Genomic DNA, 21,074 nt, shown 5'->3' with positions numbered 1-21,074 from the left:
TTGCTTAACACCAGTAAAATGAGATTATGTACAGTGTGGATTCCAAGGTTAAAAATAATAATAATAATAATATATATATATGGAGATCAGACCTGATATCCTTTGGCTAGTAAAACAAGATTACTTAGTGACATTTTGCAAATCTTTTTGAAAGGAATAAGTTTCAGAGTTGTCTAGAGAATATCACTTGGACTCTTCTCAGGCTTTCTGCCACATCTATTGTACCACTGCTCTTGTGCCCTGAAAAGAGGCTTTCATGAGCTTAATTCCATGGCTTAGCCTTTATTCCAGAAATCAAAAAGGGGAATCCCAGTCAGAGCTCCTACAAGGGAGGACAGATACATGCTAATCACATTAGTCTATTATCAAGGTAGCATGGGCATTTTCGTGAGGCAGTACAGAGCTATGATTTATAACACATTCATCTTTGGGAGTGGGACAAGATTATCAGTAAAACCTAGTAAGTATGTAATATGTCACTAAAGTAAGAGGCTTAATGTGGCTACTGAGGCCCACTGAACTTACTGCAGTATTTGTAAGGCCCACATGTCAAAAAATTAATGGTTTGTGCAGACTTAAGTGCATTTCTATGCAGAAAGAAACGTTTAAATAATGGCATAAAGGATAAAAAGAGCTAGCTGTGGAGGGGGGAAAAAAAGAGAAAAAGTTGTGTAGATGAACCAAAAATAATGCACTGAAACAACCCAGAGAGTTGATCCTAAAGAAAAAGACAGAAAGTTGGGCTGTCCACTTCTAGATCTGCTCACCCTGGCTTGATTAGCCTATTAGAACTACGGTTTCTTTATCTGTAAAGGGAGAATATTTAATAGTACCTCTTAAGTCATTTTAAGATAAAATAATTGAATGTATATGAAAATGATCTGCAAATTTTTAAATACATGTTAAATATTATTTGTCTATAGAACAAACACTGCTGGGTTGAATAGTAGAATTCTTTTAACATGAAGGGACTGTGTGGGTTCTGAGTAGATTGGCTGTTTTCATGTGAATCTGCTACGATGGGCATTGGTAGAAAGCACTGTTGTCCACAGATGCATAGTGACTTGAAGGCTACCCAAATGAAAATGGCAGGGGAAAGGAAGCCATTCTGTAAAGACCTGTGTTACAGTGTGAATTCTGGGGGTTACCAGAAACTCACCTTTGGAACTGGGACACAGCTCCAAGTCACCACAAGTGAGTCCAATTTCCTAAGCATTTCCTCTTCCTCATGTTGTCTTCACTCAGATGGTGACATTTGGAGCATATAATGGAATATAACAGGCCTTTCCTTTCCTGGGTCATTTTCAGGAGATTTACATAAAGAGACTATGTAAGGATCCCTCATCCATCCCTTTCTAATAGTACTGTTCCATCTAAGCTGTTTTCCTTCTTAATAGAAAATAAAGCTAAGAAACTGCCTGTGAGGCCAATGGAAAACAGATTTGCGAGGCATAACAACCAAAGAGAAAAGATGTGCTGTTTTTCACCAAAGTGGAAGTAGAATGGGTGTGATGTAATCAAAAGGTCATTCAGCTTTGAGTGCAGAACAGAACTCCTGTAAGTAATCAGGCTACCTTTGAGTCACTGGTTTTCCCAAACAAGTTGACTGAGGGAGAAAGAAGCTGCCACGCATAATGATCTGGACATTTGTCCATGAAGTTTCAGATTGATTGAAGGTAAAATTAGGGGAGACAGTGTGGCAGGAATTTAAAAATTGATAACTGTCATGGAAATGAAAACAAAACAAAAAAAAGACTAGATACATCTGTTAGATAAATAGAGTTGAAAATCATGAATGTGATGGTGATAGACTATGAGGTGTGGATAGGAAGAGACGTCATTTTAAGTGTTGCACAATAAATGCCCCAAATTTGAGTCAAATTGCCCTTGTGTTCTGTGGAATGTAAAAAGAAAGTTAAAACAGAGCCCCCTTTGTAGGTGAGAGGGCCACATATGCAGGTCTCAGGTATGAGAAGGATATGTGGGCTCATGGGTGTTTTTGTCTGGGTTAGAAACACTGTGGGCAGGATGGAGGTGTTAAGTGGACCTTCGGGAATGGGACTAGACTGCTGGTCATGCCTAGTAAGTAAGGCACCAGTGGAATAACCAAAAGATTGAGGGTAAAATGTCTTCCTGTCTCAAGAACTGGTCGTGTGATGAAGGACGAGCAGATGTACTTGGGTCCCTGTTACTACAGTTCTGGTGTTTGGTTCTAAAAAAGAACCAACCCCAGTACAACTGTAGTCCTGCTCTAGAGGGAAAAAGGAGCAGGATTGTCTCTCGTAGCTCCTCATGTGTCCTGTGCTAAAATGTTTTGAGGATATGGGATATTTGTGCCTTCTTATTGGTGCTGGCCCAGCCTGCTTAGTCTCAGGTCGCCTGTTCATAATTTTTAAAAGAAGGATAATAATATCTAAGCTCATGGCCCAGTTGTGGCCCAAATGAGATAATGTCATCTATGTAAATTGTTAACCTTCTTGGTACATCATGGATTCTCCCTAAATGACTCCGGATTTTCTTTCCCCTTCCCTAAATAGTTCACAGGTTGAAATCCCCGACACTGTGGGCTATTTTTGTATGGGGTTTTGCTATAGTGTGGCATCAGGATTCAACAAACTCACATATGGAAAGGGAACTACGCTTCTAGTCTTTCCAGGTAAATGCTGGCCCATCTCTGCACCTGTTTCCCCCTTGTCTGGTTTAAGGTTTCTCCATGAACTTTCTGTGTTTCATCCCCATGGATTGCGTCATCCTTGTTTTATCAGTTAACCTATGAATTGGAGGTTGAACTTTCCATTTAAACATGAAAATAACAGAAGAGCTGAAAATAACCACAGAACTAATTCACTAGGTTGTAATGCAGAGCAGTGTAACGTCCTAAACGATTAGGATAAACATAATTTCTCCAGAAATAACCAACTTCCTGCGGAAAGCCTAGTCTGTGGTTTCTCCCTCAGGCATCTTCACATTCGTATTACCCTCTGTATCCCAGATTTAGCTGTGTAACCTTAGACAATCTGCAACATATATAGCTCCAGAATTCTTTTATTTCCTAAGGATATCCAGCTATTAAAAGCAAAAGCCTTGAGAGCAAAGGCTCTTTTAAGTCCCAGGAAGTATCTCATATGGTACCTCTACAAAGTAAGGTGCTTGATAAATTCTTGTTTAATTCAAATAAAACAGCTAAAGAAATCAAGTTTTCAGACCAAAGGGAAGAAGAGAATAAAATAAATGACACAGGACATTCAAGCCTGTGGTGATAAGAGTAAAACACTAGATTGAGAATCAAATAGCTTTACATTTTAGTCTATGCTACCAACTGGCAATGTCATTTAGAGTATATCTCTTGCCTCTGAGTCTTGTATTTCTCATCTATAAAAGGGGAAGTGGGCTTGAATGACCTTTGGCTCCACAGCACTAATAGTCTATGAATTTATCCCATTTGTGCTCAGGAAGAAACTTTTTTCATATGAATAAGTCAAATAGCTATGTTAAATCTTTATTTTATTTTGTTTTGTTTTGGTACCGAAGATTGAACCCAGGGGTGCTTAACCACTGAGCCACATCCCCAGCCCTTTTTCTATATTTTATTTAGAGACAGGGTCTCACTAAGTTGCTTAGGGCCTCACTAAATTGCTGAGGCTGTCTTTGAACTTGCAATCCTCCTGCCTCAGCCTCCCAAGCCACTGGGATTACAGAAGTGTACCAATGCACCTGGCTGTGTCAAATCTTGAGTATTTTCTAACTGGTTAGGGTAAACCAGGAGAAAGGGTGCAATGGCAGAAGGGAGTTTATTGTGAGGCATTCTATACTGTGGGACTCATAGGAGGAATAAACAAACTCACCTTTGGGACAGGCACCCTGCTAAAAGTAGAACTGTGTAAGTATGAGATTCCAAAGTAACCGTAAAATGTGTTCTGCTAACAGTAAACAGAACAGGGTATGTCACTTTTGTCCTTATGCCTTATTTTTAATTAACTGTAATCTAGTGCTGAAGCATTAAGAATTGTGACCCCAAGATAAATTAGTGAAAGCCTTCAATGACTGTATGAGCATATTTCCTTTGGGGTAGAATTTAGCAACCATTTGAGATTTGGGGCTGACAGAAGATCTGTCTAACATTAGAGTTTTTAACGCTAGTATTGAGCTAAATGGAGCCCAATAGAGGAAAGAAACTAAGAGAGCAGAAAATTGCATGACCACAATCTAATACACCCTTTCTACTTCCACTGCCACTGATTCCAAGGAGCACTCAGGGAGGAGACTCAAGGTCTTTTTATCCATGTCCCAAATAAGCCAGACCGTATTCACTCCAGAGACGAAGCATCCCCTTCACTGAACACTGTCCAAGAAGAGTCAATGAAGTGCAAGAGACAGGATCCCAGGGTTTCTTGGTGCAGTCAGATTTGGCCCTAATGGACTATGTGATACTGAACAAGTCATTCCCCTCTGTGTACTTCAGACTCCTCTAGTAGAAGAAGAGGTTGAAACATTCAAAACTGCATACGGCATGTAGGTATAAGGCTAGATGCATGATATACAGTATTATTTCTCTTCAAACAACTCCATGAGGTAGGAGGCAATATCTTATCTTACAAAAGAAGAAAGTGAGGTGGCTCAGAGAAGTTGTTGTGCAAGATTCCATGGCTATTGGGTAGAAAGGGTTAAATTCAAGCCTGGATCTACCTGTATGATTTCAAAGCCCTTTGCTTTCTGTTACGGGATGTCACAAGCTCTTTGCCAGGGTTTACGTAGAAATGAGAGATGAACCAAGCCCGGTGCAATGCTCATGCCTGTAATTCCAGTGGCTCAGGAGGCTAAAGCAGGAGGATCACAAGTTCAAAACTAGCCTCAGCAATTTAGCAAGGCCCTAAGCAACTTAGTGAGACCCTCTCTCAAAATAAAAAATAAAAAGGGCTGGGGATATGACTCAGTGGTTAAGCACCCCTGGGTTCAATCCCCAGTACCAAAATAAAGAAAAAAGAAATAAGAGATGATGACAATCACAAAGACTAAAGACATACATAGATAGTTAAAGATGGAGCCTCAGGAAATTTTTATGTGAATGCTTCAAATGTCTGAAGCAAAATAGGGCTCTGAATGACAAAATAGGGCTACTGTGAGCATTTACGCAGATGGGAGAAGAGAGGAGATGATGGTAGTTACTCCCATGTCCTGACTGTTCCTTTCTCCTACTGTTTCTTATATGTTCCCCAGGCAGACCAGCCACCAGTGTAACAGATCTGCAAATGCCTAACTCACTAGTCAGTTACAGAAAAGCGCAATGTAGGGACAGTTGGGACATAGCTGCATCCGAAAACTTCAGCTCTGAGAAGAGCTTAGGATTCATCTAAGTTCAGCACTCTTTATTTTCCCAATACAGAAATAAGACCCAGAGGGGTTGGTTGAATTGTCCAAAATCATAAAGTCATTGAGAACTAGGGCTGGGACAAGAACCTGAGAAGTCTGGTCCTAGGGCCATATTCTATGACTCTGTTTGATGAACAAAGCTCCTGTAGGTAGGTGTAAGACCTGTTCATGGTTTCACTAGGAGTGTAAAAATACGCTCTTATTAGCCCTTATCACTACAACCTTACTATAGGCTTCCCGGACTTGCTCACCAGGCATGTTAAAAAAAATTGAAGGTGAAGGAAATGACCCATTTTGTCACAGGACAAATCACTGTGGGAAATACTGGAGGCTACAAATTTATCTTTGGGACAGGCACAAGACTATCGGTTGGTGCAAGTAAGTCCTGTAAAATAACCTGACTTATGTTAAAGTTTATTTCTTCTTTATTTTTTGTGGGTTTAGGGGACATGGCTTTGTTATTTAAATAAGCAAAATTGGTGGCAATATTAATGTCACATTATATAATATCCCCAAGCACCATTCCTGCAAGAAACATGTAACAAACACTTAATAGATGTGAATGGATAAAACTCCCCTGGGCCCTGGCTAGAACTGAAACTAATTATATGAATGACTTTTCAACCTGAATATTAACATGTTTTATATAACTCACTGTATGCAAAGCAGAATCTCCTGTTGGGTTCTTATGTATTTCTTGTCATCTTCCAATAGTCTTAGAAAATGAAGTTAAATAGTAAAAATGTATGTCCCCTACCACTTTGGTGGATACATGCAGACAGGAACACACTTATTAACAAACTCGAGTATGACATAGGAATCCCAGGCCGTGGCCCAGCTACAGGTGCCATTTTGTATAGAGTTATGTCAGAGTGTGAACACAGGCCTTCAGCCGCTCAAGTTTGGAACTGGCACACAACTTTTGGTCAGCCCAAGTAAGTTAGAACTCCAGAAAATTGTAGCCCCCAATATCAGGTTTACATTTGTATTTTTTGTTTATAGTTGTTACTCTGGTCTGTGACATATTATTTTGAACACTATTTTGTTATTAATCATAACAATGCTGCTAACTTGGGGTATACATTTTCTACCATAGTATTCTTTTGACCCTTTAGGGAGAATTGCTGTCAAGATACTGGGAGAAAAACACTTGTTTCCTTTAAGATGAGTTTTTTAATTTGTTCATTTGGTTCCCACCTCTCTGCTGAGAGTCAACACGAATCTCAACGATGTTTTGGCTTTTATATCACTCCTTGGTTTTCCTTGCCTAAGCACTTAGAGTTTGCAGTTCACATTTACCCAGAGTCTACTTAGCTTTTAAGCTCTTCCAAAACTGGCCTCCTTGTCCCAATAATTATGCATAGTAAAAGTTAGTTCAAGTCAGTAAATAATTATTGAGTATCATCCACAAACTAGAAACCGTAGCTGGTTTGGAAAGAAACAAAAGAAAGAAGAAAAAGAAGCCCAAGATATGGCCTCTGATCTCAGGAACTTCCAGTCCTTATCAGAGAAACAAAACATTCATAATAACAAGTCTGATTCATATGTGCTTGTGCCGAGATGAGGTTGAAAGGGCAGAGAGACAGGACAGAGTGTCAATGGACACTCCAAATTCCTTGGCAGAGAACCTGTGATTCCACTTTCTGGGAAAGGATTTTAATCTGTTCTGTACAGAGACGTCTGACTTTCTTGAGGGCAAAAGGCCTTACTGGCAGTTAGCATCCTTGAGTGAGATGAGGACAGAAAGAAGAGTGAGTCAGGTGTGAGTCACCCAGGACTTTTGCTCAGCCCCTGAGAAGGCACAGTGTCTGAGTCAGGCCTAGGCATGTTTTTAGCATGTGCCCCAGTGCAGTGGGTTGGAAATTCTCTTGTTCCTACTCTTCCTGACAAAATAAAAAATACATTTTTGCACATGTCCCCAAGAAAATGGAACCTTCTTCTCGATCGTGGCAGATGAAGTGGGAAAATGCCCGCCTGCTCCCTGGTATCTTTAGAAATACTCACACCCACCAGGCCCACGTAGGAGGCAGTGTGTTTCACTAGGTTTTGTAAAGACTGTTTTTCTCAGAGGAGGAATAGCCAGAGGCAATATTTGTTGGTGGCTGTGATAAGGAAAATGAAGGCCAAGGGTAGCCCTGGGGGCTGGTGCTGTTCCCACCCACTAGGCAGGCTCCTTCAGGTCCTTATACCACCCATTACAGTGTTCACCACCATTCTTGGGTTCCAGCTTTCAGAGCTACTGTGAAGGGTGTGTGTCCCCCACTATAGGGTGGGCAAAACCAGGACCTTTTTGTGATGCATGCATTTGGTGTATATCTGGAACAACTCATTTTCAGGAAGGGAACCCAAGTGGTGATCACACCAAGTAAGTGAGCCAGGCTCTTGCTGTGCAAATGGCCCGCCACCCCACCTTCCCCTGGCTCTACCCTGGTGCTGGACTATTTCTTATCATATTTCCATGGGACGGGGAAGAGGATGTTTTAATGCCACACCCAAGTTCTTAGCCGAACACAGTTCCAAATCTTCACCTACCCTGGTTTCTCCTCCCTCCTCCCCTGCTCCTGGCATCTCCACCTGATCACACTCCCATTCTCTATATAAGCCTTGCCCTGCTCTTCCCGGAGGCTAGGTTTTAAATTGAACTGTGGACCAGAGAAGTGAGAGGTAGCAGGGACTTCAGGGACTTCTTGCTCAGTCTGAGGTCTAGGTTTATACCTCTGTCCAAGGCCAAGCTGAGGAGCTGTGCAGAGCTGTGTCAGGTCCCAGTTCCTCACTTTAGCCCCAGCTCAATGGAGCCACACAGCTCTTTGCTAACTGAATTGACCCTCAAGCCTAGTGGGAAATAACCTGAAAGCTGGCAGCACACAAGGGCTGGGAACTGAGGGCTGAATTCCCATCTCAGTTCAGGACTGTGACCCAGGCTTTATTTCTGTGAGCCTCAGTTTTTGCATCTCTGAAATGGGCAGCATGAAGTCTATTTCTGCTTATCTTTCAAAAGTTTTATTGTTGTGAACTTCTTCTCTGTAGTCCCAATTTTCATAGAAACTGAGTCAAGTCTGACTAGAAATAAAGGAATCAGAAGGCTTTGGGTGCCTTGGCCTATTTCCAGGTGGTAAAGAGGAAAGGATTAAAGTACAAATCTCAGGAAGGAACCAAATCCTGCTTGGAGTCTTCGTCAGACCGGGTTATACAGGACTCACATCCCTGGACCTCACTGAGGGAGAGGGCTGAAATGGGAAGCATCAGTAGCTGTGGAAAGAGAAAGATGGGAACGAGGAGAAGTTAAGGTCAGGAGGTCAGAATGGCCTCAGCAAAATATCAAAAGAACCCCTGGCTCCCATCCTCCAGCACTTTCAGAGGCCACTGGCATCTGTTCAACAACAGATGGAGTCAGGGTGTCCCTCCCAACAGACAGGGTCGGGGGTGGTACTGGCATGCTGGGTGAAGATGTGGGGAGGTGCTGGCCTGCTTCTCTGCTAGTGGGAAGGTGGTATTTTCTCAGGGTAACCCCAGGGCTGAGGTTTTCTTCAGTCCCCCCAGTTTGGCTCCTATTCCCACCCCGAGGCACAGGACTCTGGGCTCCAAAGACAGCAGGGGAAGGTTTCCAACAACAGTGGGAGTGTGGCCAGTTTCCTGAAATGGCTGCCTGGACACACTGGGTTGTGGTAAAGGTTTTATCAAAGGCTTTCCTCACTGTGCATATTAGGAGGAAACAACAAACTTACCTTTGGAAGAGGGACCAGCCTCATTGTTCATCCCTGTGAGTATGGTAGAAATGCTGGGAGAAATTTCGAATTCAGACATATCATGGACAGAAACAGCAGTAGTGAGGGAGTGGCGTGGACTGCTCCCTCATTAAAGGAGTCCTTTGTTGACCAGGAGTGACAATCAGTGAGTCGAGTCTAATGAGGGCTGGATGAGGGTTTTGCTTTCAAAGGATAAGTACTCAAATTTCAAGAAAAGAGACCTCACCCTTTCTAGGTGTCTGAAATAGGATTTTTCTTCTTGGCAGCCAAGGAGTCTACCCTGTCCCTCTCCCCTGCCTCCACCTCCCCCTTGGTTCCTTGAGATGTCTCCCCTAGATCAGAGCACCCCAGCCTGGATGCTAGGAACTCGGAGGTGCTGGAGCGGACAGAGCAGGGATGGGTCTCCTCTAGCACAGGAAGACTTCAGTGTGAAGCTTTGCTGGGCGTCATCCTCTTGTTAGTGACTGTCTACTACACACCTACCATGTGCCAGTGACCGTACTCTATCCTTCTGAGTTCTTATCCTGTGCTGACATCCATCATAATGATAGGTAATTTGTGGTATGCCCATTTTCCAGATGAGGAAACGTGCTTGGGGCAGGTTACTTGCCCAGGATCACACAGCTAGGAATGACAGAGCCAGAGTTTGGCTCACGCCTGTTGGACTCTAGGCCTTCTTATTAACCAGGTACTGCATGCTGCCACCATCCCTCCTGCACTCTCTGCAGGAAGACCCCACACCTCAAAGGCCAATGGGTGGGGGACCTCCCTTCACAGAGTGCAGGGGCTTGGTCCACGGTCCGCCCCTTCTGGTCATAGTGACCATGTGAACATGACACAGTGACTCAACATTTCTTAAGACATCACAAAAATAACATGTTGGATTGGCAAGAAGCAAATGGGGTATTGGGGAAAGGGAATAGAGACTTAGGAGATTGCTTATTAAGTATAAAACCACAGGAGAAGAAATTTATCATCAAAATCATGGAAAGGGCTGTTTAAAAGCTTTGTTCCCTAAGAGGGAAGGTAATAAATGTGAAATGTGACAGGGGTCATAGGAAACTGCCCAGGTGGCAGAGGGCAGGTATTTGTACTGTGTTGTACCAGGGTGTAGACATAAGTGGTAGAACTCTCACTTTTGGAAGTGGAACAAGACTCCAGGTTCATCCAAGTAAGTGCCTGACCTTAGGCCCTAGCCAAAGACACCAAAAAGCCCTCCTCTGCTCTCTTGGGTGCTGATCTAGTACCACCTGAACTAATTTTTTGTGTTTCTTTATGAAGTTTGAATGTTTGAAAATTTGAATTTCCAGCCACTGGCTTATTTATTTTCTAATGGAAATTGGCCTTTTCATTATTACAGAAACAGACTCTTTCATGATTTTTAGATCTTTATCAGAAAATAAACTGTGACTGATTATGTCAAAAGATTTATTTTTGTTACCAGTTAGTTTCATGAAAGGTAGAATTAAACTTCTCAAAGACACTGGGCATTGGACACATTCCATGCCCAACTGAGAGATACAGGAAGAACTTAAGATCTAACTAATATCATTAAAAACAATAAAAAGCTTGAAAAATGAGACTATCCAGAAATTAAAGGAGAAATGCAATTTTAAAGCTAACAAAAGAAACCTTGCTTTCTAGCACAACTGTATTAAAGGTGAATTAAAATATTTACAGGGCTTATGCATTCAAAGAATATTTATTGAGCACTTATTATATCCCAATACAGTGTTAGATGTGAGGAAGGAAGGGAAGTGGTAAGAGCAGCAGAAGGAAATGCAGAGTCTCTACCTCCAGGATCTCAAAGTATAAACCCAGTATCACTCAGGTTATAGTGGAGGTACTCACAAGTTGTGATGGGAGTACAAAGAAAGGCACACCTGACTTCCTATCATAATTGCCTAGTACCTGTACACATCCTCTACTGCAACCGTAAGCTCTGGGAGGGCAGGACCCTCTCCTTCATTCTCATATCTCCGTAACTGTGCGTAATGCCTGACATGAAAGTGTCGCCAAACAATTTTTTTTAATGCCTTCTGGCTAGGAGAATCAGGAAATGCTTGGGTGGAGGAGCAATTGCTGCTTAAAACATCATGGCTTTGACATTAGCAAATACTCTCTGATAGAGTCGTTAGCCCTCCCACTAGGGAGATCACAGAATCCACCCAAATGCAGGTACAGCAGAGAGAGAAGTGGAAACTGGTTACACATGGGGCCTGGTGGGAGGAAGCCCACTTCTCCGGGAAAAGCCTCCTCTGTATTTTATCTGTTCATTTGTGTGCTTCACCAAAGCCTCTTAGCCTGCCTTGGGTTGGTTCAGAATGGGTTTAGAAAGACCCATCCTATTTCTCAAGAACCAGAGTTCAGAGGCACAAGGATTACAATATCTGTGGTTGGGAAGCAGCAAAAAGGAAAGTGATATAGATGATGATAAATGTATGAAATCTGTCTCCACTTGAGAAACCATGCAGGAAGTAGACGTTCTAAGGGAACTTTTCTCCATCAGGACCAGAATTCTTTGAAATACACAGCCAGAGGTATGTAGAAAGGTGAATGGAAGAAAGACCAAAATTCACATGTGAGAAAGGCTTTCAAGTTGCCCCTATTCCTAGTGGGTAAACCCTGCCAAGTGTCAGGGCAACGCAGAGCCGGGTGTTAACCAGGAGCAGCTCTGCCTTGGAGCTCCTGCTGACAGGGTGAGAACATTTGCTGCCCAGCAGCCTAGGTGTTCCACAGCTGCCTAAATAAAATGAAGCTGCTTCATGATGATTAGAAAGAAATAATCAGCATCAATGAGGCCCCTAATTGTGGCCTCAGGAATGGGTAGGAGAACAAACAGATTCAGAGCACAGAAAACCTCATGGATAAAATTAGACTAGCATTTAGAATGAATTTTAATTTCCTGGAGTCAGAGAAGCCACTTCTAAGGAATGTACATGTATAAACCTGCATAGTCCCATGGATGTTAATGAATGTTTTAACAAAAAAAGAAAATGGTGAAGGGTTCTTGGGTCAAATAAGTTACAGGAGCTCTGGATTTATTTATTAGAAGACTTCTCAGAGACTTTAGAACAATAATATACGTTGTCAGCGTTCAAAACCAAAATAGGAGTACAAAGCATTTTCCAAACTTATTCAAGCTTAGAATCCCTTTTTACCAAGAAACTTATAAGGACTAGGTTCTGTGAAATTTTGATAAGTATTTGTCAAAGCCATTCTCAAACTTTGGGGATTTTTCCTCCATATGGATGTCAATTCTAATTTACAAACCTCTCAGAGAAAGAGATTTCAGGCTCCAAATGTAACTTGCTCCCACAACCTTCCTAGGAAAGCAATCCTCCCTGTGCATTTTCTGTGGATATTTCTATGTATTTCTATGGCAGTTTTAGAGTCTCTCTCTCTCTCTCTTTCTCTCTCTCTTCTCAAGGAATAATAGAAGCCACTTTCTGAAAGAAGAGCCCTTCCTAGTCCTCAGTTTCACCATGAAGCCCTGCCTGAGGTTTTCCATCTATTGTGATGCTCTGAATTTTCCCCTCAGAATCCATTTCCTAATTAATCTCTGGCTCTTCTCTATACTCTTCCAAGTTTCCTCCCTCAACTTCAGTTGTGGAACCCAGAATGGGGTTCCTCCTCCAGGAAGTTCTAGACTGGCCCAGGGAAAGGGTCACAGAGCCATTACAATGAAAGGTGAGAAAGTTGACCCAAAGGGCATGAGTTTTCCATCTCCTCAGAGAAAGGTTGACTTGAGAGAGACTGGGAGAGCAGGGAGAGGAGGCGAGAGTCCCAGCCAGGCCAGTCCTGCCCAAGTGAGAGTTCCTGTAAAGCACTCCCCTTCTGTGCATTGTCAAACAGCTACAATAAACTGACCTTTGGTGCAGGGACCAGGCTGGTTGTGTGCCCATGTGAGTATGATGGTGCCAATGACCAGGGCAAAAAGAATTGCTGACTTATCCAAGAGAAAACAGGCAAATGATTTATAGCAAGCCTGGGGATATACGAAGCCCTTATTTTCCATTTCTACAAGCTCTCCTGGTGACTTAAAATGTTCCCATTTCTCATATTAAAGTCAGAAGTGCCAAGAGCCAATTGAGTAAATGAAAATCTGAACAGAATAATTTACAGAAATATAAAAAGATTTCCAGATACTCAGTGCTTTCAAGTGAAGCCAATAATATCAGCACCAGATAATCTGAACATTCAGAAAATTAACTTAGTGCCCTTGGGGGAAAGAGGTGAGTTAATGGCAAACACAAATTCTCTTTTATTGCAGCAGGTGGCTGAACTCCCTGGTTTGGCTGATGAGCATGGTACAGGGATACCTGCTCAGATAATCTTCTCTCTGGAGATCAGTAGAGTCGTGAATCCTCACCCAGGGGTAAAAATGGACCAAACCCCTATCTGGATGGCAGGTTCCATATGATTAAATGATGGCAGACGGGGGAATTCTAGTTCTATTCTCACCAGCTGTATTTAAAATGGCCTCTACTCTCAACAGCAAAATGACAATAACCACATAAAGTGACATAATGCTCCACAGATAACAGGTAATCAATGATTGGTAGCAATGATATATTGTTATTATAACAATACCAAGCTATACTTGGCTATACTAAGATTACCGTTATTATAAAGGGAGAAGACCAGCTGCCTTGGGAAACAGGAGAGCTAAGAAACCAAAACCTGGCAAGACTTTTAGGATAGTGCTCTGAGACCCAGGGAGGATGGACCAGGGTGAGTGAGGGGTGGGGGGTTCCAGCTGATTCGCATCAGGAAAGTTATTACAAAGACCTTACTCGAAGTGGGAACATAGCAGTGGTAATCAAGCTAATCTTTGGAGCAGGGACCAGACTGAGCACCCAGCCAAGTAAGTAAAGTGGGCAGGGGTGGAACAATTATTTCTTCTTTGTCCAATACACTGACTTGAGCCTAGGTATTCTCACCTGTAGAATTCCAATGGTTCTTTCTACCCATCTCTAGGAAATCCTCCCACCTAGCAGCATCAAGTGCTTTGGAGACATTATACTTAGACTGGGACCTTAGGAATCACAAGGCAGATGGCAAGTAGTGTTTCCGAACCTTCCACTAGAGGATCCTAGATGTTGCTGCACTGAATAGAGGATTTTGCTCCACTGAAATCTACTGAATTTGTGGAAATCACATGAACTCACAATCTCAGCTCAGGGTACCACTGCAGAATTGGGCAAGAGAAAAGAACTTTACATACCAGAAACAAAATCACAATACAAAATAGCAAAAGACCTCGGTCTTAGGAGTGTGATTCTCCTGTTCTGTGGGAGATCAGTGCTTCTCCAATGAGTTTCTGTAATGATGTCGCCTACAGTGTGAATACTGGAGGAAAAATTCCCAAATTCACATTTGGGAAAGGGACCCAAGTGTCCGAAATACCAAGTGTGTCATCCCGGGTGGCACCATTTGCAATCCCATGTGCCAGTGTCATTAATCCCTCCCCCAGGGATATCCATTATTACCCTGGTGAGACTAGACTAACTGTGGATGTTGTAAATAACTGTATTACAGAGGTTTGGGAAGGGGAAAGGCATCACTATCAATTTTGAATATCTATGTTTCTCTAGGTCAAACACATTAAAGTTTGACTTTAATCATTCAATGGATATTTTTAAATGTCTTCCAAGTAGCTATCACTATAAATGTTACAGTGCATGTGAAGAATCGTAAGATAGATATCTGACCTGTCCCCAAATAATATAAAGACTAGCCAAAAGTACAGAACTGTTTAGCCACTTGAAAACTATTTTATTATTAACAATTGATTATGTCAATAGGCATAATGGAGATCCAGATGAGTTAGGATCCAGGATGAAAAGTCCAAGATAGTGGATGTTTCATGTGGTAGAAAAGACTTGTTGAGCCCTGAAGGATAAGTAACATTTGTATGGGCAGAGAGAGGAGAGAAGCAGGATTCCAGGCACAAAGGTCAACAAGAAAGAAGACATGACCTTGGGAATGAAGAAGTCCCATGCCTTTTGGTCTAAGTGAACACATCTGATGATAAAGTTGATTGAGAGAATAAGGCAAAGAAGGTATTTTCTTAGACTATGGAGATAAGGAATGCTAGAGCCTTCAAGAGAATAAAGAAATTAGGGTCAGGGCCAGACACCAGTAATCTGAAAATTCAGTTTAGAATTGCAGACCAGATGTAAGGTGAGAAGGATCAGCTCTTTCCATGGATGATTCATGGCACAGGGATCTTCCCCCTCCTTCCTCAGTGGGACTGGAAAGAGAAACCTGAGGACTTTCCCTAAGGAAGCACGTGCCTCCTGGGTGCAGTTTGGCAAAGGCCCAGAGTTTCCATTATTTCCAAAAAGTCTGCCCATGCTGTTCCTGATGCTCTCCAGAGTTTCAATGAGACCCAGATCAGTGTCACTAACTTTCATTTCTTAGTTCCTAGTGCCTAACTACAGAGCACAGATTTAATGGTAAGGGAGCTTTCAATCACTACTGTGCCCCCAGGGATCTAAAGCACTAGAGCATTCAGACATGTGCTTCTGCAGTTAGTTTTGAATTATGATGACAGGTTAGGATCTAGAATAGCTGAACTTCCACATTGAAAAATTGATCGTCTTGCTGAGGCTACCTTCTGATACTGTCAGTGGTAGAATGTGTTTTTCTTGCTGGGGTGGAATAGGATGTCTCTCCCCACAGGGCTCTGGCAATGGACCTCTAATGACCTCCAAATTAAAAGTGGCTGCTTTCTTATTTTCAGGAAAAAAAAAAAAAGTAAAGTTGCACTAGAGGTACCTAGAGATGAAAGTAAAAGGGAGCTAAAAAACATCAGTACCTCTAGTACAACTTTTTTGTCCAAAAAAAAAGAACAAAGTTTCAGACATCTGACCACATGCCCACCCCTGCTCTGCTGTTCCAGGGGTGGCCCTGCTCAGCAGGCAGCTCTCCTTGACTCAGCATCCCAGGGTCATGCCAAGCACTGATTTCTCTGGTTTTGGATCCAGCAGGATATCTGCATCATCAGGGCCACCAGGGCTGGCTCAGCAAGCAGGGTGCAGGAGTCTGAGAAACCTTACGTGCATAGGGAGGAGTTGTGGGAGTGGAGAACCACAGGGGCAGGAAGTTCTAATCCCAGCCCTGCTGGAAACAGTCTGGGTGGCCCCAATGTATTAATCCTCCTGGCAAACCTCTGCTTCCTCCTCTAAAGGCGGAGGTCGGAAAGAACAAACAATGAGAGTCTTACTAAAAACACAAAGTCCTCCGGAAAAAAACTGGTGTGACTCCTCAGGGCCTAATATCTAGTAAACAGTAGAGCCAGGGCTTGAATGCAGGTGTCCTAGTGTGTACTCCATACTTTTATCAATGAGAGAGAAATCTCCTGATGATGTGATAGATTTTGCAGCTTAATGCCAACATATTATAAATCTCCATTTCCTGTCAATGCCCAACCTAAGTGGGGGAAAACAGTGCAGATTCCAAGAGGCATAGTTTGCTTTTCTGCACCACCCCCCCACCTTTTTTTTTTTTTTTTTTTTTTTCCTGTGCTGGCTTTTATCCTGCCAGAACAATATGGTTGACTAGGCTTACTGAGGTTTTGAAGAAGTTCCTATTCAGTAGAAGAATGAGCAATTTCACTCTGGTTTTCTAGAATAGCAGAAGGGCCTGGCAGAGGATTCACAGAAATCCTGCCCAATTCCCAAGATTCATGGTTTGTGTTTGTTCCAAAGCCCCAGTCCATCACAAGCAGCTGGTTTCTCCCATTCAAAGCCTGAGAATGAGACTACCCAGCCCCAGAAAGTCCCGCTGTTGTCCATCACTGGCATCTGGGCTCTGGTATGGGTTGGAGCAAAGAGGAAAGCAAAAGCATCTCCTAACCCCAGTCCTTTTTTGTCCACAGCCATCAAGGACCCTGACCCCACTGTGTACCAGCTGAGAGACTCTAAATTCCGAAATACCTCTGTCTGCCTATTTACCGATTTTGAATCTCCAATCAATGAGACACAAGGCACCAAAGATTCTGAAGTGTTTATTTCCAAAAACCCTGTGCTGGACATGAGGTCCATGGATTCCAAGAGCAACGGTGCCTTGGCCTGGAGCAACAAAATTGACTTCACATGTAGGAGTGCCTTCACCGAGAACGCCTCCTTCCCCAGCCCAGGTGAGTACCTCCCCCTTACACTTGCACACTGCATCTCCTTGCTTCTGCAGAGGCATGGTTCTGCCTAAAGCTTTGTTTAATGGTATCTAAAAGCTACTCTGATTAGTGCTCTCAGCTTCATCAATTGTCAGAAAAGCTCCTATTTTCTTTTTACTAAGGAACAGTGAGTCTCATCCTGAAGTCCATAAACAAAAGGGCAAAAAGCAGATGAGAGAAGGTAGGGGAGAGGAGACCTGCTTTGTGAGGTACGGCCTCCCGGCCTTTGCTTGGGCAAAGGATTCGAGAAGTAAAAATTCAGTGAAGGGTCTGCCCTGAGGAAGCACCATTCCAGTTGTGGGAAATCTGGACAATTTCAGATTGTAGTGTATGCTTTAACTCAGGGTTAAAGAGAGAGTCACCTTAGGGACAAAAGGCAGTGAAGGGTTCTGATGAAATGCTATTGAGTTGAGTGAGACTTAAAAGAATAGCAAGGTGCTACATGCCATGCCAGAGAGGACCCCACGGAGGCCTGAGACAGGCCCACACTGACAGCTAGGAAGAGCAACAGAAAATGAGTTGGAAAATGCAGGCATGGACCAGAACACAGAGTCTCAAGGCCTGGAGAGGATAGCTACTATTTTATTTACTGGGAAGCTATTAATTGCTTGTGACAGGGGGCGAAACCTAAGCTACTTTTTTAGAAGATCAGTCTTATTGGTGTGTGGAGAATGGTCCAGAGTGGAAGAAGAAAGGACGCCATAGCAGCAAAGAGAGATGACGGAGGCCTGGACAGGGTAGTGGCACTTGGGTTTCAAAGACGAAACCACTTAGAGATGAGAAAGAATAGGGCATTAAGGAAGGTGACTAGATTCAATGCTGAGCAACTGAGTCTATGATAGAGGAAACAAAGAAACAAAGTTGGGATATAAGGATCAAAACTTTCTGGAACACATGAAAGTATCCATCTCCCTATTGCTCTTGTCACTGTGTTTATATCTCACTTCCCCTTTGAGACTCCTGACTGGGCAGGCTCTATCTTAAGGGCTTGCTGTGGCCCATGTCATGCAACCTGCACTTTGCACAGTCAGTGTTTGCTGAGTGAGTCATGGTGCCCAGAAACCAGGGTGTTGGTCTTCAGGCCTTCTGCCTGGGGAGATGTCCCTGTGCAATAAGCTCCCTCCAGAACTCATGCCAAGAGAACATGGAAAGGCTGTAGACACTCACCTGCTCAGCAATCAGGAGGTTTGGGATGGGAGAGTCAGCATGCTCTGGACTCTTAAAAAAAAATTCTTTGTTTCTCCTTTTAGAGGTTCCCTGCAATGCCAAGTTGATAGAGGAAAGCTTTGAAACAGGTAAGAGAAAGGTCTATCCAGCTTTGTACAGTATGGGGGAGGTAAGGAACCCACAATAACTCTGACTAGGTAGAGCAGGGGACTGGGGGAATAGCTGTGACCTGCCCAGAGCTGCCTGGGGTCTTTCTCTTTTTTTTTTTTTTTTTTTTTTTTTTTATGGTGCTGGGGATTGAACCCAGGGTTTTGTGCATTCGAGGCAAACACTCTACCAACTGAGCTACATCCCCAGCCCTGGGGTCTTTCTTGAATTCACCTCAGCATGTCAAATTTTCTTTTCCATTCCAAGTACTTTGAAGATGAGTCTCCAGTTTTACTAGGCCTAGGCCTTTGGATTGCTTCCACAGTTCTGTCAGGAGAACCAAAGAGGGCTGCTGGGTGTTCAGCTATGAACTTTCTGATGCCCTTTGGCATAGTCCTCAACCAATGAGGTCATCCCAGGAACAATTTCCCTTGGTAGCCAACAGAATACACATGGGTTGTGGGCAGAGGTCCTGTCTCTCAAGGAACCCCACCAATCCTCACCACCTGCCCCCACTTCCACCTAAGTTGTTTTTACTCAGGAATCCCTCCTGAGGTTCAGTCACTCATCTCACTAAGGGACACGGACCCAAGGGATTGTGGTGAGACGTACTGAGCACCTATTCCCACCCCAGCCCCATCCCCACAGAGCTCAGAAAGAAAGCAAGGACCAACTCCAGTAGGTGTTTTGTTTTGTTTGAACCCTGGAGGAATGCACAAATACATTTGCACAAGGATGTACACAGGAGCTCAAAAAATGAGGTGGATCCAGGAGCTGGAATTCACCCCCACATGCCCCACCCAGCTTTGGGAAAAGTCCTTGGTGTCTTGAGGAGCTGTGCAGACCTCCAATGCATGCACCCATGACTGTGGTCTCTCTGTTTTACAGATATGAACCTAAACTTTCAAAACTTGTCAGTGATGGGGCTCCGCATCCTCCTCCTGAAAGTGGCCGGCTTTAACCTACTCTTGACGCTAAGGCTGTGGTCCAGCTGAGGTGAGAAAGTTTCGAAGCTGGGTGTGGGGTTGCGGGTCTGCAAACTGACAGCAAACCTCCCTGCAGGGAGTTGCTTTTAAATCCTAAGACTGGGCCCACTGCACTCTTCTATTTCTTCCTGTCACAAATACTTATGTGACAAAAGACACTCATCTCAGCCTCCTCATAGTCTCCCTGTGAGGTATGAAGAACAGTTGTTACTATACCCATTTTAGAAACTGAGGTCAAGGAACATCAAGGGCCACACAGCTAATAAGTGGAAGAATAGAGTCACTCAGACCCCAATTCACTTATACCACATGCCTTCTGTTGCCCCAGTATCTTTCCTCATGTCCTCTATCCCTACAATGGCTCTCTCAGCTTCAAGGGTAAGACATTAATTATACTCACTATACCCTAATCCCAGCTGGAGTCTCTGTGCCCTCCTACCCCAGGGGCCCAGATCATCTTGCTGACAAGTACATCCTGTTCCACTGCATCCAAAAGAACTCCAGGCCCATTTGCTCCTAGAAATCTACAACACAGCCCCACAAAGTCATCTCCATCGCATCCCTAACAGTCCTGGTTAACACGCAGCCTGACTTCTGCTCTTCCTCATCCCAGGTCGGCAAGACTGTAAGAACCTGAGCTCCCGTCATTCTTCTTCCTCCTTTTCCCTCCTCTTCTTCAAGCAACGGGACTCTCCCACCTCCATGAAGAAGGTGATTTCATTGCCTCTCTGGCCCCACTGGCAAAGCTACCAACTGGATCTACCAAAATTTGTCATGAAGATTGTTGAAGAGCTGCCAAATGCTGCTGCCACCCCCTCCATTCCCATACTGCTGCTTGTCACCGTTCACAGCCAAAGTAGGGGCTGCTGCAGCCTCTCCTCGCTATAGAGAATCCCTCCCCCTCCCCAGAGACTGCCTCTGATGGATCCCCCATGAGGTTTCTTAGACCTCAGTTCCTGGAGAACGTTCCCTAGTTTTTATTTTTTAAATAGTGTTTATAAAGAAATACTTTATTATTCTTTTTCTCAAGATGGTGGGGGGGATTAGCTCATTATCTAGGTCCTGCTATGCTATGTATCTGAGGCACATTGTGTTTTAGTCTGCTACTCATGGCTTCATTAAAAATGATTTAGAAGAGCAGAGACTGTGCTCCTGTTTGATGGGTTTGGTTGGGATCATTTTCATTACACTTTTAAGAGACAAACCAAGGCATGTGTCTATCATGCTATCCAGGCAGCCTAACTCAACAGGCTGCTTAAGTCAACCTCTTCTTAGAATAACTTCTAAGAATTTCCACTCAGCAAGCTGTTCTGGGAGCCAAGAAAACCCCCCTACAAGCTTGGGCCCTGTACTTCTGTTTTCATGCCACACCACTGGGTATAGCAGGAGGCCCACACACATAAATGTTAGTGACCTGTAGATGAAATTCAGCAGACAGAGACCACACAGCAAGTGTTCCCCAAATGCCACTGTTTC

General features: G+C 43.5%; 1 gene segment (V, D, J or C); it reads left to right on the top strand.

The window, feature by feature from the left end:
• LOC306654819 (T cell receptor alpha chain MC.7.G5-like) overlaps positions 1 to 20,738 on the top strand; it is a 517,362-nt gene extending 496,624 nt beyond the window's left edge. The window contains exons 4-7 of the C gene segment in view: positions 17,002 to 17,262; positions 18,549 to 18,593; positions 19,501 to 19,608; positions 20,212 to 20,738.
• The last annotated feature ends 336 nt before the right edge of the window (positions 20,739 to 21,074 follow it).

The sequence above is a fragment of the Sciurus vulgaris genome (assembly GCF_902686455.1).
Source record: "Sciurus vulgaris genome assembly, chromosome: 2".
Taxonomy (NCBI): Eukaryota; Metazoa; Chordata; class Mammalia; order Rodentia; family Sciuridae; genus Sciurus; species Sciurus vulgaris.
This window is presented reverse-complemented; position numbering and strand designations above follow the sequence as displayed.